Source organism: Lissotriton vulgaris, chromosome 9 (assembly GCF_964263255.1).
Source record: "Lissotriton vulgaris chromosome 9, aLisVul1.2, whole genome shotgun sequence".
NCBI lineage: Eukaryota > Metazoa > Chordata > Amphibia > Caudata > Salamandridae > Lissotriton > Lissotriton vulgaris.
Genome location: NC_141697.1, coordinates 136,678,157 through 136,694,308, shown reverse-complemented (window position 1 = coordinate 136,694,308; position 16,152 = coordinate 136,678,157).

Sequence of the window (16,152 nt, the reverse complement as noted above, 5' to 3'; positions counted from 1 at the left end):
AAGTCCTTAGTTGTGCTTGCTTAGTTGTTGCATGGTTCCATTGCATTTGTGGTTCTCAGTACTTGGTTCTTTGTCGTGATATTTGACGCCTGCAGACGCCAATAACCGAGGGTTTTGTTCATTGCTGGGACTTGGTAAATCCCGTAACCCTTGAAGTTTGTGAAACTCAGCTAGTGTGCGAGATGCATAGCCGTAGTACTTTGTTCAGTTGTTTTCGCCGTTGTGGTACGGATTCCCGACTGGAGAATTCATGTCCGATACCTCCGGTTGGAACTCCCACTTATGAGCTCTACAGTAAGCACGGACTAGGTCCGATTACTTTTAATGAATACTGGATCCGTTATACCAAAAAAGATGGTGTCCTTAGTTGGCCACCTCATGGTAGTTTTGAGACCCCGATCTTAGATAATCTCGAGACTAAGTTGTTTAAGAAAAAATCAAGGCCGGCCATGTTTGATGCTTTTCGGTTGTGGCGTAAAGAAGCCAAACAGAGAGAAATAAGACTGTTAAAACGTAGTCAGAGAGACGGTGTTGCTACCATTGTAAAGAAAGCAGAGCAGTTTCAGCGTGATAAGGAGGAAAAGGAAAAGGAAGTCTTTGATAGATTACAACGTATGTCTGCCGATAGGTGCTATCCTGCATTACCGGCGGATACGGACAAAAAGGAGGATGGTACCGAGGACCCCTTAATGTCTTATCGCATGAAATCACCACCTCCGTATGTACAGGATACCGCAGTTCCGGTGGTTCCTCCTATACCTCCTCCTCAACCAGCTCCTGTCCCGGTACTTCCCGCTGTTCCTGCTCCTCTACCTGTTTCTGTCCCTACTGCTCCTCCACTTGTACTTCCTCATACTCCTGCTCCCGCTGTTTCTACTGTTCTGGTTTCTCCTGCCGTTCCTTCTGTTCCTGGTACTTCTCTTGTTACCCCTCTGGGCTATTCTTCGTCTCCGTCTGTTCGACGTCGTACCCCTTCTGTAGCTGCTAACTTCTTTCATTCTCTTGGTCCTATTCTTGAGTCCGCTGGTTCGGACGGTCCTCAAAGACGTAGTCAGCTTCCTGATGGTAGGGAGCGTGACTTATTGTGTAATATGGCTATGGGTTGGGTGAGATGTCCCGCTAGGAATGCTCCACGTGCGGTATTGAAAACGTTTGAGCAATTCAATATACCGACACAAAGATTTGTTTTTGAAGAAATGTGCAAAGCTTTACGTGACCTAATATCGGCTGACGCATCCGATGATGTATTGACTGCCTTGACTAATCTGCAGCTTCAGTTCTCAAGCGGAATGGTCATAGGTACCAATGTTCGATGTGCAGTCGAGCAATTACTGTCCTTTCGTCCTACTATGATGCCTCAAGCATTGTTTGTTGAAGATATTGAGGGACCGCTAGATGTACCTGGTCAGTTTCCTATGCGTGAAGTTCCTCCAGTATGGATGCCAGCTAATCCTCAGGCTCAGCCCCCGATCTTGGCACATTTCCAGAGAGTGTGGATACACCTCCCATGGAAACGATCAGAAGTATTACAGGTAAAGCAATCTTTGCCTGACCCTCGCAAAAATCCTGCAGGGTACTATAAAGAATTATCGCAGCTTGTAGACGCTACGATAATGAACCTTGCCGATATCGATATGCTGTTTGGCAATGTCGTACCGCAACCGGTATGGGCAAAGATTCGTCAAGAAAACCATGCGGTGGAATTAGGTGGTGATTGGGCTGCTCTTATCGCGGCAGATGCACGACAAGTTGGTGGGGCTAAACCCGAACAGCTCATTACTGATCTCCCTCAGAGAATAATTACCCTAATGAAAACGCTTATGCCTGCTATGAGGGTGAATTGGGACAAACTGTCCGCTTGCAAGCAAAAGAAGGATGAGAGTGTCTCGGATTTCTTCACGAGATTCGAGGAGGCTTTCATCGACCACAGTGGTCAAGATATGGGTACCGAAGGTGGTCAGAGGTTGTTTGTGGACAAATTTGTTTCCAATTTATTGCCTGACTTGAGTAACAAATTAAAAAATTCCGAAAGTGCGTGGGCTGTTTCTACTTCCGCTCAAATATTGGCTACGGCTCAATATTATGAGAATAGGGAGAAAGAGGAGAACAATCGTGCTGACAAAAAGACGAAAGAACTCAAAACTAAAGTGTTGTTGCAACAGGCGTATCCTCCGCGTTCGAATCAGAATGATTCACAGCAACGTAATAGATCGCAGTCTCAATCAAATAGGTCACAACCACGAAATGATTCCTCCTCACAAAGATCGTCGTTAGGATACAATCAGTGCGCCTATTGTAGACAAGAGGGTCATATAAAATTCAACTGTCCCGTTCTTAATGAGCGTAATGGTGGTAACACATCTAGAGGAGGTCGTGGTGGTTCTCAACAGACCTCACGTGGTAGGGGTTGCGGTGCTCAGAACGATCGTTCCACTAACACTTCTGACTCCAATAATTGTTTTGATCAGCGTGGATCGTCGCAAGGGCGATCTGCTCAGTACAATGTGGATGATTATTACGTCGATCAGGGAACTGACGACGGTAACTACTAGGACAGCCTTAGACAAGGAGAGGGAGTGGTATCAGTTCCGGTTGATCAGAGAGGGCCTTACGTCGCAGTCGCCACCTCGGGCGTCATTGAGCCTTTTCTGTTGGACACTGGTGCAGCAAAAAGTTCCATCATGCATTCGAAACTCCCTGGCGCACCTTTGTCTGGCTTAACAAATGTTTCCGTTGGATTCTCTGGCGCCCCTGTTAGCAATCCAGTTTCACGCCCTTTGCCTCTTACAATTGGGCCACGTGAGCTCGAAGCTCCGTTGATTTTAACCACTGGTTGTGGTGAAAATCTTTTGGGCCTGGATTTGCTAAAACGTTTGTATGCGACTTTGTATTGTTCTCCTGCGGGAGTGAAGCTTACTTTGGGAGAGAGAGTCATCTCTCCAATGTACTTGTCTCTCAATAAGCTCCCACCGGAATTGAGTTCTATTCCTGCATCTTTGTGGGCAACAGGTCCCAATGACGTGGGCCTGCTTGACATCTCCCCTTATGTTGTCCATTTGAAGTCTAATGTGCGGTTGCCGCGTATTCCCCAGTATCGTATTTCTCTTGATGGTGAACGAGCATTGTTGGCGATCATCTATGATTTGATCGAGAAAGACGTTATTGAGGAGACTCGGGGAAACGTGTGCAACAGTCCTGTGTTGCCTATTCTGAAACTAACTGATCCTTCGAAACCACCTGTCTATCGTTTTGTTATCGATTTACGGGAGGTAAATAAAATTGTGATTCCTCAGTTCCCTGTTGTGCCCGACATCATGGCGCTACTGACTCTAATTCCAGCATCGGCATCTTGGTTTTCGGTGATCGATCTGAAGAATGCGTTCTTCAGTATTCCGATTGCTGAGGAGAGCAGAGACCTTTTCGGTTTCTCTCTTGGTGGACGCAGCTTCCGGTTCAAGCGTGCTCCCCAGGGCTACTGTGAAAGTCCATCGATATACAGTCAAGCCTTAAAAGGCCAGCTAGATGCGTTTATGTTGCCGGCTGGTGCAGCCTTGATCCAATATGTTGACGACTTATTGGTTGCTGCAGACACTCAGGACATTTGTAAAATTGCTACGGTGTCGTTATTGCAACATCTCTGTGACTTACATCATAAGGTGTCTCCTTCTAAACTTCAATATTGTTGTCAAGAAGTAACCTATCTAGGTCACTTATTGTCAAAGGAGGGAAGAAGGTTGACCCCAGAGAGAATTGCTGCGATTGCCCGAATGACTGTGCCAACAACTCAGAGAGATGTGCGTGCCTTCTTGGGCATCACGTCATACTGCAGACAGTGGATCCCGAATTTTTCACTGTTAGCGAAACCATTGGTGGCTCTTACGTGTAAGGACGTTCCAACTCCTCTACCATGGACGGAAGAATGTCAGAAAAGTTTTTCTGAATTACGTGACGCGTTGTGTTCGGCCCCTGTGTTAGGTACCCCTGACTACAGTAAGCCGTTCACGTTATACGTGCACGAGAGAGAAGGTTGTGCGTTGAGTGTCTTGACGCAACCTTTTGGTGATAAGCAACGTCCATGTGCATATTTTTCCTCGACCTTGGACCCGGTAGCTAGAGCATTGCCGAGTTGTTTGAGAGCAACAGCGGCAGCTGCGGTGTCCATCCGACAATCAGCAGGATTGGTCATGGATAATATGCTTACGGTGATGGTTCCGCATGCAGTTGACACTCTCCTAAATCGTACGAAAACTCAGCACTTGACGAGTGCCAGGTTGTCTGGGTACGAGTTGACGCTCTTGGCAAGTCATATTCAGATAAAACGTTGTAATGTCCTAAACCCGGCGACTTTATTGCCAATCAGTACAGAGTCAGATGAAGTAACAGCCCATGACTGTTATTTAAGGACTGAGGAAGAAACAAAAGGTCGCGTGGACCTTAAAAACACTCCTTTGGATGATCCCGATGGGACTTTGTATGTGGATGGTTCATGTTTTAAATTACCGAATGGTGATGTCACGACTGCGTATGCTGTGGTAACTTTGAACACTGTAGTGGAGGCTGCGAGATTGAATCAGAATTTTGCTCAGGCTGCGGAGCTGATAGCTCTGACTAGAGCGTGTGGGTTGTCGAAAGGGAAACGGGTGAATGTGTTTACTGATAGTCAATACGCATTTGGCGTTGCGCATAGTTTTGGACGATTGTGGCGAGAGAGAGGTTTTATGACGTCGCATGGTACGAAGATTCAGCATGGACAACTTGTGAATGATCTTTTGGATGCACTTACTTTGCCTAAGCAGGTAGCGATTGTTAAATGTAGTGCGCATCGTAAGGTGACGGATGATGTCGGTCGTGGTAATGCGTTTGCGGATGAGACTGCTAAGGAGACTGCCCGGAACCTTAGCACTAGAATGTATGTGACGAGCTCGGTAAGGTGGCCTACAGAAACGAGTATGTGTGAGGATACTATCGAGAGTGTGAAAGCGATACAGAATGAGGCCACCGAGACTGAAAAGGCGAAGTGGAAAGAAAGTACGGGAAAGCTGGATGCGAATGGTTGTTGGATTGATTTGACGGAGCACAAGAGGTGGATGTTGCCAGACGCATATGTGCTAGCTTTTGTGACAATGGCACACGGGTTAGCACATATAAGTGCGAAAGGTATTTGTACGTTGTTGTCCCCCGTGTGGAAGAATGATGGTATTACGAAGTGTGCTGAAAGATTGGTGAAGAATTGTATGATATGTATGATGTACAACCCTGGTAAGGGAACCCCTACACCTGCTGGCCATTTTGCACCGCCTTCATGTCCCTTTGAAGTGATTCAGCTAGACTTCATCCATATGGAGCGATGCAATAACCTGAAGTACGTTTTAGTTGTGGTTTGCGCATTCTCCCGATGGATTGAAGCCTACCCTCTTAAGGACAACACTGCTATGTCCACTGCAAAAATCCTACTGAAGGAATACTTTCCTCTGTATGGAATGCCGCGAATTGTATGGTCGGATAACGGAAGTGAGTTTGTAGGAAGTGTAATGAAGAGTGTGTGTAAGGGCCTCGGAATTACTCAGAAGTTCCATAGTGCCAATCATCCCCAGTCAGCAGGTTTGGTTGAAGGGTATAATGGCACCCTTAAACTCAAACTAGCGAAGATTCAGGCCACGACTGGTCTTTCTTGGCCTGACGCTTTGCCTCTAGCCTTGTTGTCAACAAGGGCGACTGTACACTCCCGAGTAGGGCTTAGTCCCTATGAAATAGTGTTCGGTCGTCCTGCGAATGTTTGGGGGGTCCCTAGACCAAGTGTGTTTTCTAATCTTGAGTACCCGATGTTGATTGATTATCTTTATGATCTGACTGCTAAACTGAGGTTAATTCATCAACAGGTCTTTGAAGCATTGCCGACACAGACGGAGGGTCCAGGCCACCAGCTCCAACCGGGAGACTGGGTGGTTACCAGAAACTTCGCTCGCAAGAAGAATCTGGAACCTCGCTTCACTGGACCCTTCCAGGTCCTCCTTGCCACGAGAACCGCTGTCCGCTTGGAGGGACGCAAACACTGGGTGCATGCCACCCACACCAAGAAGGTACCTATACCTTTACCGGCGGACTCGTGGGTGAGGAAGGGCATTGCTTCATCTGAAACCGAAGGACTGCGGACCTTTGTACCTTTTAGTGACGCACAGCCTGTTGGAGAATCCTCAGTGCAGCAGAAAGACATTGTTGAACATTCATCATCACACGACTCAAGGTCGGAACAATCGACTGATCAACAGAACTCTGTTCCCTCATCGGATCCCTTGTTTGATGAACAGACACGTCCTGGAAAGAGGCGATACTTTTTGCGATCCAATCCTAAAGACTAATAAAAAGATTTGTTTCTATCCTTTTGATATCTACGTAACCCCTTTGCCACGATCAGTCCAAACACACGTATTATTGTGATTTTTGTAAATATTGAGTTTTTCCACATGTGTTTTTGCTTCCACAGTTGAGAGACTTTTGTACATATTTGTATATAAAATACCTTACATCCAGGTGAACCGTAGGGCCGCGCGTGTACTTCCTTCTGGTTAGTAGGTCTTGACACTAGGTCGAAGGCCGTCATTTCCTAGGAACTCCTAGGGATTGACTACTGCTACACAGAACGAAGTGCGTCAAGAAACGTTGCGGACGGTTTTAGGGGATGGCGTTCTCAAAAATTGTGGATTTGGAAAAAGCTCAGGCGCAAAGATTCAAACTGCAACAAATTACCCGTACCAAATGCTTTATGTTTCAGGTGTTCCTCCTGTTTCTAATGGTTTCTTTGTTATTGGCGGGTGGGGTGTATTATATGATGTCGTACTTCTTATCTTCTGCCATACCTACTCCTACTTCTGAACCTAAACCTACCTCCACTATATCCCCTCATTCCTTCCATATCTTACCCGAACACGAACAGGCTAGACGTGCAGAATTCTGAAATAATTCCTTTATTCAGCTCCTTCATCAGCACCAGTTAGTGGTTAACACTACTAATTGTTGGGTGTGTGGGTTAATGCCACATACAACGGATAAGGGAATTCCATATCTGGTCCTTCCTTATAGTTCCCAGGGTTCAGCTCGAGCATTTCAAACAATGTTTCGAAGTGCACTAGATTCCTACCCCATTCGAGAGCCACGTTCTTCCTACCTCGGTCCTGGCTCGGATAACAAGCCTTTGGCTACAGCGATAGAGGATTTGGATAGGGATATCTATGACCCGTCGCTCATCCCAGAGGAAGAGGTACAAGCCTATAGGGTCCTGAGTAAGGTTGAGTATAGTGCGCTCGTGAGTGAAAAACAGCTTAGAAGCTCGCCCCCGATATGGGTCGTACCCCACCTTGGTAATCTTTGCTTAATGGGTCGTGGCCGAAGAGCGAGAGCTCGACTCGGAGAGAGTGCTTGCTCCGAGTTTTACATTCTGCCGATGTCCTCTTCCCCTGTGTTTCTGGCTGCCAAGGGTACATATTTTGTCTGTCATGATCGTGCATATATATGGCTGCCTTCTGACTTTATGGGCTCATGTTATATTGCAAATTTGTTGCCTCCGACGTTTACTGTGGATGCAGACTATCACAAGACTAAAGTTGTGAGAGGCGTGATTAGCGAAGAGGACACTGCCGGTCAAGAGGCAGGAGACTTTTTCAAGGGTTTCTTTCCGTTTTGGGGACCTATGGTTAATAGTAGGAACCTGAGACAATTGACTCGAGTGGTGGAATCGACAGCTAACATCACCGCCAGTGCCCTTGGTAATATCACCACAGAACTTCAGGCGGATAGGCTCATGATGTTACAAAACCGTATGGTTTTAGACGTTATATTAGCGGATCGAGGTGGAGTATGTAAGGTAATCCATTCGAGCTGCTGTATTTTCATTCCAGATAACGCTCCGACTGTCTATCAAGCCATCTCAAAGTTGCATAAGATCTCTGAGTCCATACACGTGGACGTAGGGGATTGGACGCTACTTGGGTGGTTTTGGGGTTTAATGTCGACTTGGGGTTGGAAGATTCTGATGATCATCGGAGTCGTTGCAGCGTTTCTGTTCACGTGTTGTCTTTGTGTACAGTGTGGTCCTGCCTTATGTGGCCTCTGTGCTACGACGTGTATAAGACAGCCGCCTGTTACCAAAGCTGCTCAGTTGGATAGAATTATGTTGCAGCAACATCTAGACGGTTTGATGAATATCGAATATGATTCCGACTAGTGCTTGCCTACATGAGGGCAAAAGGAGCGTCTGAGGTTCCGTGACAATTGTAAGTGGTGTTTTCGACTCGTACGAATATGGTCGAGTCTGGTATCTATGAACCGCAAATGACGAGTTTAGTAAGTGTGCGCAGTTTCGCTGTGCTAACCTAAACCGTTCGTTTGTTTCGTGGGTTTCTTCAACCGAGCCCACGGGTTCCATCTTAGATACGGCATCCATTTTGTCTCTTGCCCTCAAGTGGCCAGCGAACGGACGGTGTCCGCTTCACGACCCTGGGATTCCCAAGACGTTTGCGGAAGACACATGTTCCTTTGAAAGTGTCTTTATGACGAGGGGGATGATACTGTAAGGCAGATGGCCCCGCTCGAGGCACATCTTGTCGTGCCGGTTTATTGTCTTAGCCGTGCATCTCATTAGGCGCGTCCCTTTGATGCCTGTAGCTCGTGTTTCCCGAGGCCAACCCCTTTTACACCCTTTCCGATCTCCCCACTGTCCTGTCTTCCTCTGCACCTGTCCTTGTTCCTTCTTCGATCTGTTTATTGCTGATTGGAATGTACTAATGGTGGGAAGATGGGTTTTTACAGTTGGGAACCACCAAATGTATCCGTACTTATGTTCCGGACCCTGAATACATCAAAGCGACCCCTCTCGGGGATAATGTTGGGAACCAAGTTGTAAACCTTTGTGTACCATGTTAACGCATGACAGAAATGTGTATAAAAGGAGCGACCTACAGTAGCAATTTGAAGCAGTCTCCTCCAACATACACACGCTGTACTTCCTGTGATTTCTGTGTTCCCTGCAGTAAATAAACCTGGAATCTTTGACGCCGAAGGAAGTGTCCCGTGTCTCTGTCACTTGTACGCCGGAACAGGTTACCCACGAAGGTTTTAGGTGTTGTCCCCTGGCACCGCTGGGTCTTAGAAAAACCCAGTCCTTCAGCCCTGGTAAAACAGCAGCTCTACAGCATGCAGACTCTGAGGTTCAGTAAAGGATGACTTAATGTATGTGGTCTGCAAATGCCCCAACCTGTTAGAAGCACATGTCTCCTTGCTAAAAAGCACTACAACTGTTAAGGCATTTGCATTGTCGGGCTGCAATAATAAAACGTCTTAACCCGGCAGATCCCCAATTGAACTGCAAACTGGTTAAATACCTTCAGCAACATGAAAAAGCAATACAAACTACCAGGACTTGAGCACCAAAGGGCAAATTGGGGACAATTGGCTGTGTAGACGTGTGCAATTTAAACGGCTAACTCTATATTTTTTGCTTATTAGTATTTTATATCTGCATGCATTAACACATAATTTGGTTACCAATTAATGCATTTATACTTTTGTATTAGTAGCATTGCTATCATTTTAATTAACTAACCAATAAACTTAAATTGAAATTGATATCAAAAATGGTTGCATTATGATTTTACCATGGTGCTAAGTCCACAAGTGCCACTGCCAATTCCAGCCAGGGACAGCGGATGAGACTCGACAAGTCAAGGGAGGCAGAACAATCACATTGGTGGGATCGACCAGTGGTAATTCACCTTGTTTTCATATTGACAATACTGTATTTGTTAAGCGAGGTAGATATCTTGCCGATCACCTCCCTGCCCAAGGCATTTCACCACCTAAAACTGTAGTGTGGTTTAAATCAATGCTGCAGTGTAGGCAGTGAAATGTGCATCTGCTTCAGTGAACAGTGCGGCATGAATTCTGCAATGCATACACACCAAAGACAAGGTGTGTTTCGTAGCACCCACTCAGTCACCTACTTCACTTCATCAGTCTTTTTGTCCTAGCCTGCCCAGAAATGTAAATTCCATCTGGGCATGTGGCATACTTTTAAGCCGCAGTGAGCATTTCATGGCTTCCATTTTTTTTCTAAGCATGGGCGGAAAATCATTTCCGCTCGCGGATTTGGCAGATTTTCGTTAAATTCGCAATCCGCGAGATTCGCGAATTTCCCGCAAAATCCGTGAGCGGAACGGATTGGGTCAAAATTTCAAGCTGACTTTTGTAACTCTTTTAGAATGGCACTGGCAAGCTGCCAGAGCCATTCTAAAATAGTTACAAAAGTCAGCTTCAACAGGAAGCTCTAATAGATAAAGTAAAGCAGGTGCTCGAGTTGAAGGTCAAATTCAGTTACACAATCATTAATCACCCCAAACTTGGGGTGATTAATGATTGTGTAACTGAATTTGACCTTCAACTCGAGCACCTGCTTTACATTATCTATTAGAGCTTCCTGTTGAAGCTCTTTGTAGCTATTTTAGAATGGCGCTGGCAGCTTGCCGGCGCCATTCTAAGTGGGGCTGAGGGCAGAAGGGCACAAAAGTGGGACAGAGGGCAGAAGGGGATAAACAATGAGTGGGGCAGAGGGCAGAAGGGCGCAGAAACGAGTGGTACAGAGGGCAGAAGGGCATAAAAAACGAAAGGGTGGCAGTGATTAACCAGGCAAAAAAAAAACCTGTGAACACGCAAATCGCCCCACGAACACCCACGAACACGCAAAGTGACCGCGAACACCCGCGAACACGCAAAAATAAAATATCCGCAAATTTGCATGAATTTGCGAATTTTGCGTATTGCGAATTCGCAAATCCGCAAATTCGCGGATCGCAAATTCGCAAAATTCACCGATGCTTATTTTTTTCCTTTCATCAATCAATGTGACTAAGCAAAAACATGGTACATGATCAGTGACACCCAACCATTTTATAGATAAATCTGTACCTAACCCTATCCCTATATCTTCCCTTGCTGTAGACTATCTCCCCACTATTAATGGAAGGTATTTATTGAAAATAATTTGTGGTGGAGGCCAGGGTGTAATGTTGGACTAGTAGCCTGATTTAGAGTTTGGTGGATGTGATAGTCTGCGACAAACATGATGAATAAAATAATACATATCCTGTTCGCTGTACTACAGTGATCATTTATATTCTATGCACTGGGATATCCATTATCTGTCACAGGTGTGACTGAGTATCCCATCTGCCAGACTCTAACATACCCTTAGTTTGGAGTCTGGACTCATGGTTGAATTTAGGAGAGCGTATGAAAAGAGCAGGGACATTGGAATTAATGATAACAAGTTAATAACATACCATTACAGTTGCCGCAAAAACATGCTGCAGAGTTGCAGACCCACCAGCAAGGTTCCATTAATGTTTAACATATAGTCAAGTAATTGTGCAGCATATATATGCTTTATTCATTAATGGCAGTTAATTCATTTATTTACTTATAAAGTGTCTGTTCAGTTTCACCCAATGAAATCCTTTAAAGTAAAATCTCTTTTTGATTATGCTGGTGGTCTATATTCATTCCTTGCAGTCAGCGCTATCGCATTATGTGATGCATGTTTGGGAAAAACGAATCACATCAAAAAATCCAATGGCACTAGGGGACCAGAAATATTTTGATATTTACAGTATAAATAACTATTTGCACTGAGCATCACAATTCATGTTTTTGTCTTTCCTGGTCATATATCATCTCCTGTCTGCTGGGGACAGCCGACCATTCCGGCAGGAAATAGTCACCCAGCTGTGGCACACAAGTTGGATGCAGTGGTGACCAAATTCCGCTGGCTGGCGGCCTTAGAACAGAAGGAGGGGAGGATGGCCTCTACTTCTTTTGACTCTCAGCCAGGCCAACCTCCAACCTGGCAACAACACCACTGCTCCCTACAGCTGAGGCCTACAACTGCCTCCTAGAGCCATAACAGCAGTAGCCCCCCTCATCAATCAACAGCCACCTGCCTCCTCCACTGCATTCTCTGTGAGCTGGCGCTCATCAAGCGTGTCCAGCAGATCCTGCCCCGTACGTGGCCAAAGTCTGAAAGAACCTATGTTGTCAAAGACCTCTTTTATTTAACTTAACTTTTTGGTGGGAGGGTCTGTTGTGGGTGGAGAGAGTAGAAAGGGGAGTTGGGGAAAGGGAAATTTCAGGAGGTTTTGCTTGAGGAGGGTGGTGGGCCTGTTGTGGGTGGAGAGGGTATGGAAGGGAGGTGGGGAAAGGGTAATTCTTGGGGTTTAGCTTAGGGAGGGGAGTACGCTTCTCGTGGGTGGATAGGGTGGGATGGGGAGTTTGGGAAAGGGGACCTTTGATGGTTTTGTCAAGAGATTGGGCCTATTGTGGGAGCAGAACGTGGGAAGGAGACTTGTGGAATGGGAAATATTTAGAGTTTTGCGGGGGTAGGCTTCTTGTGGGTGAAGAGGGTGGGTTTCCCAAGTCAAGAAATAAAGGAGCCTTTATCCTTAGAATCTGTCTTTGAATTGCTAGTTAGTGTATCTTTTTTTTTAAATTTATTTTATTGGAACACGACAGAAATCAAAGTACAAAGGATAATATTCACATAGTACATAATTCATGGTTCATAACAAAATATCTATCCAGCACTACATTTGATAATGAATGAATATGAGCGTTATACAAAACAGATTTAAAAAAAAAATACAATGGGCAATATGCAAGGAAACACACACAGCATAGGATCTTTAGGCATCATAAAAATCTGAAAAAGTCCCCCATATTTTCCATCCCAATTTTTTTCTCCGTCTTGATTCGGATAACGAAAAAAGACTCCACTCTAACTTATACAATTTGTATAACTGTGCTTGCCATTGTTGGAATAGTGAAGGTTTTTCTTGAAGCCACTCTACTGCAATACATAACCGAGCTACTGTCATTATGAAAAAAATAAAATATCGAAAACGATAAAGTTCATTATTTTGACTATCACCAGGGATCTTCCCTAAGATCAACATAGATGGGGTAATTTTTAAATTGACCTTTAGGATTATAGACACAAAATGTTCAATATCTTGAATAAATTTTCCTAATGTAGGACAAGAGAAGAAAATGTGTATGCTATCTGCATTGTCAACTTTACAGCGAAAACATTTACCATCATGACCTCTTCCCCACTTTAACATTCGAACAGGTGTATAATATAAATCAAACAGGCTTTTAAAAAATTGATCTTTTAAGTTAGCAGACATCAGAACATCTTTAGACAGCAAAATCAAATTTTCAACTTCAATATCATTATCTCCCAATAACTCCCTCCACTTTGCTTGTATTTTGACCAAATCGTCAGGCTTCTCTTCCAAAAGCATACGATAGAGAACACCAATCTTAACTTGTTGTGCAATGCCCTCTACAATTTTATGCTTTTTTAGGGATAGTTTATGTCTTGTAAGATAGTCCTGTACTTGTAGAAACTTAAAAAAATACCTTCTAGGTAAACCGAATTCTCCACACATTTCAGAAAACGATTTACATTCACCTACACTCGAGAAAAAATCTCTCAAACAAGTCACCCCTTTTTTTTGCAGATTACGAGCGGCCCCATCAGAAAATATCATGGGTAAAAATCTGACAGAAGAATATGGAGTATAATATGACAGTTTCCTAATATCAATAAGACGGGCCACCCACTTCCAAGTTTTATGGGCACTAATAAGAACCTTAAATCGAGTCCTTTTGTAATAATTGCCATCAATTTAGTTAAAAAACATTTGTTTTGTGTGTGTACCCATCAAGATCTCGAATATGGAGGGATAGTTATGTGTATGCTCCATAGCGTCTCTTATTAACAAAAATCTCATTTTTAACAAAAAACACACAATATAATATAAAAAGAAATCAGGTACCCCTAGCCCTCCCTTTTCAATGGGTAAAGTGAGATATTTCATTGCCCGCCTAGGTTTGCCAGGGCTCCAAATTAATTTACCACAGAGAGATTGCAAAGCCTGCAATTTAGGTTTCGGAAATTCCAAAGGTATCGACCGAAATAGGTAAAGAATTTTTGGGAGGACATTCATTTTGATGACATTAGTCCTGCCTATGATAGTCAAATATAGCCGCTCCCATTTCTCCAACGAAATCTTAATTTTATGATAAACATTGCTCCAATTTACATTAACCAATTCATCCATATCAGTTTTAATACGTATCCCTAAATAGGTGACTTCTCCAACCACCCTCTCATCCTCCCAAGTTATGGCCTCTGAACAAAGAATCTGTGTTTTAGACGCGTTAAGTTTATACCTCGTTGTCATACCGAATTCCTTGGCCAACCCCTCAATTTCCAAACTAGCAGTTTCCGGGGTATCCGTGACTACCGCTATATCGTCCGCATAAGCGAATACTGAAAAAGAAAAATCAGTGACCGTGAAGGGAGGAATCAACGGGTTCCGGCTTAATAATTCAATAAAAGGGTTAATGTATAATGAAAATAATTAAGGGGAACAGGGGCAACCTTGACGAGTCCATCTGGTAATATACACCAATTCAGAGAGTCCTCCCAAGGTAGATATCTTTGCGGTGGGTTTGAGATAAAGTGTTTTTATAGCTTTGATATATCTCTGGCCAAAGCCCATTTTATCCATTAGGATCCAGAGGTACTCCCACGCCACTCGATCAAACGCTTTTTCCGCGTCTAATAAAAAAAGCGCTAATTTTCGTTTGTTCACAGCGGCCAAATCAAACAGTGTGATGACTTTGTTAATATGATCAATGGTACTTCTTTTAGGAATAAAACCATGTTGGTGTCTGGATACTAACGATGACACTACCCCAGATAATCGATTAGCTAAAATCTTTGAGTATATCTTGTTGTTCACATTCAACAATGATATGGGTCTATAGGATCCAACACTATCAGTGGGTTTATCTTTTTTACAAAACACAACAATTGTTGCTTCGGCCCATGTATCTGGGGGATTGCCCTCTTGAGCTGCCAAAATTACCTGATAGAGCTCATCTTTTAAAATATGAAAAAAACGTTTATAAACTTCAACAGGTAATCTATCAGGCCCCGCAGCTTTACCCAATGCGAGACTATTCACTGCGGTCTCCACTTCAATCAAAGTTATGGGTAATTCCAATTCATCAGCTAATACGGGATCTAAAACCTTCAAATCAATCAACATTCTATCTTACCATTGGTCATCAGAAGCCATACTGTCTTCCCTAGCATAAAGCTTTGCATAAGAGGTTTGAAATATTCCCAAGATGCTTTCCTGATCAAAATGTAAATTACCATGGGAGTCTTTCATTGCACTTATATTCTGGGCAGTTTGTTTCATTCGAAGCCTTGTCGCCAAGGTCCTGCCTATTCTTTCACCGAATTCATAACTCGTCATTTTTGAGGATAAACATTTTCTGGCAATTTCTTTATCCCAGAAGCCCAGAATATTGGACCTAGCTTTAGTAACCACATTTTCCTCTTCAGCCAGACCCACGTTGCCCAATGCAATTTTTCTAGTTAAACAAATCTCTGCTTTAATCAAAAGTTCATATAAATTGTCCAATTCTTTCTTTAGCTTCTTACGTTGACCCATTGTAAAATTAATGCATTCTCCCCTAAACCCTGCTTTAAATGTGTCCCATACGACCGGGATATTGGCAGTACCACGATTTTCATCAAAAAAGATTTGGATCCAGCCCTGCATATGCGTAATGAATTCTGCATTTAAACCAAGCTTTCGATCAAATGAAAAGCTGGATTGTATCTTCCTTTTAGGTAAGTGATGAATATCTACCACTACATGAGAGTGATCCGAGGATATCCGGGGATAGATTCTAATATTAGTTCCTTCAAGTAAATTTCGAGGTAAAATAAAATAATCTAATCTCACTAACTTTTTATGTGGATAAGAGTAAAATGTGAATCCACTATCCCTCTCTCTCAGCATACCCCTAGTGTCAACCAACCCGTGATCTTCTAACAAGTTCTTAAGTGCTATGTACACCTTAGGTTTACGTCCTTTATAAATTTCTTGTGTATCTCCTAAAGCGCTGGTGTGCAGATTAATATTAATATCGCCACAGATCACTATCGGCTGTTGAAAATTAACTAGCTCCATATTGATCTCTATCAGTGGTTCGGGGTCATCCAAATTAGCCCCATATACCGAT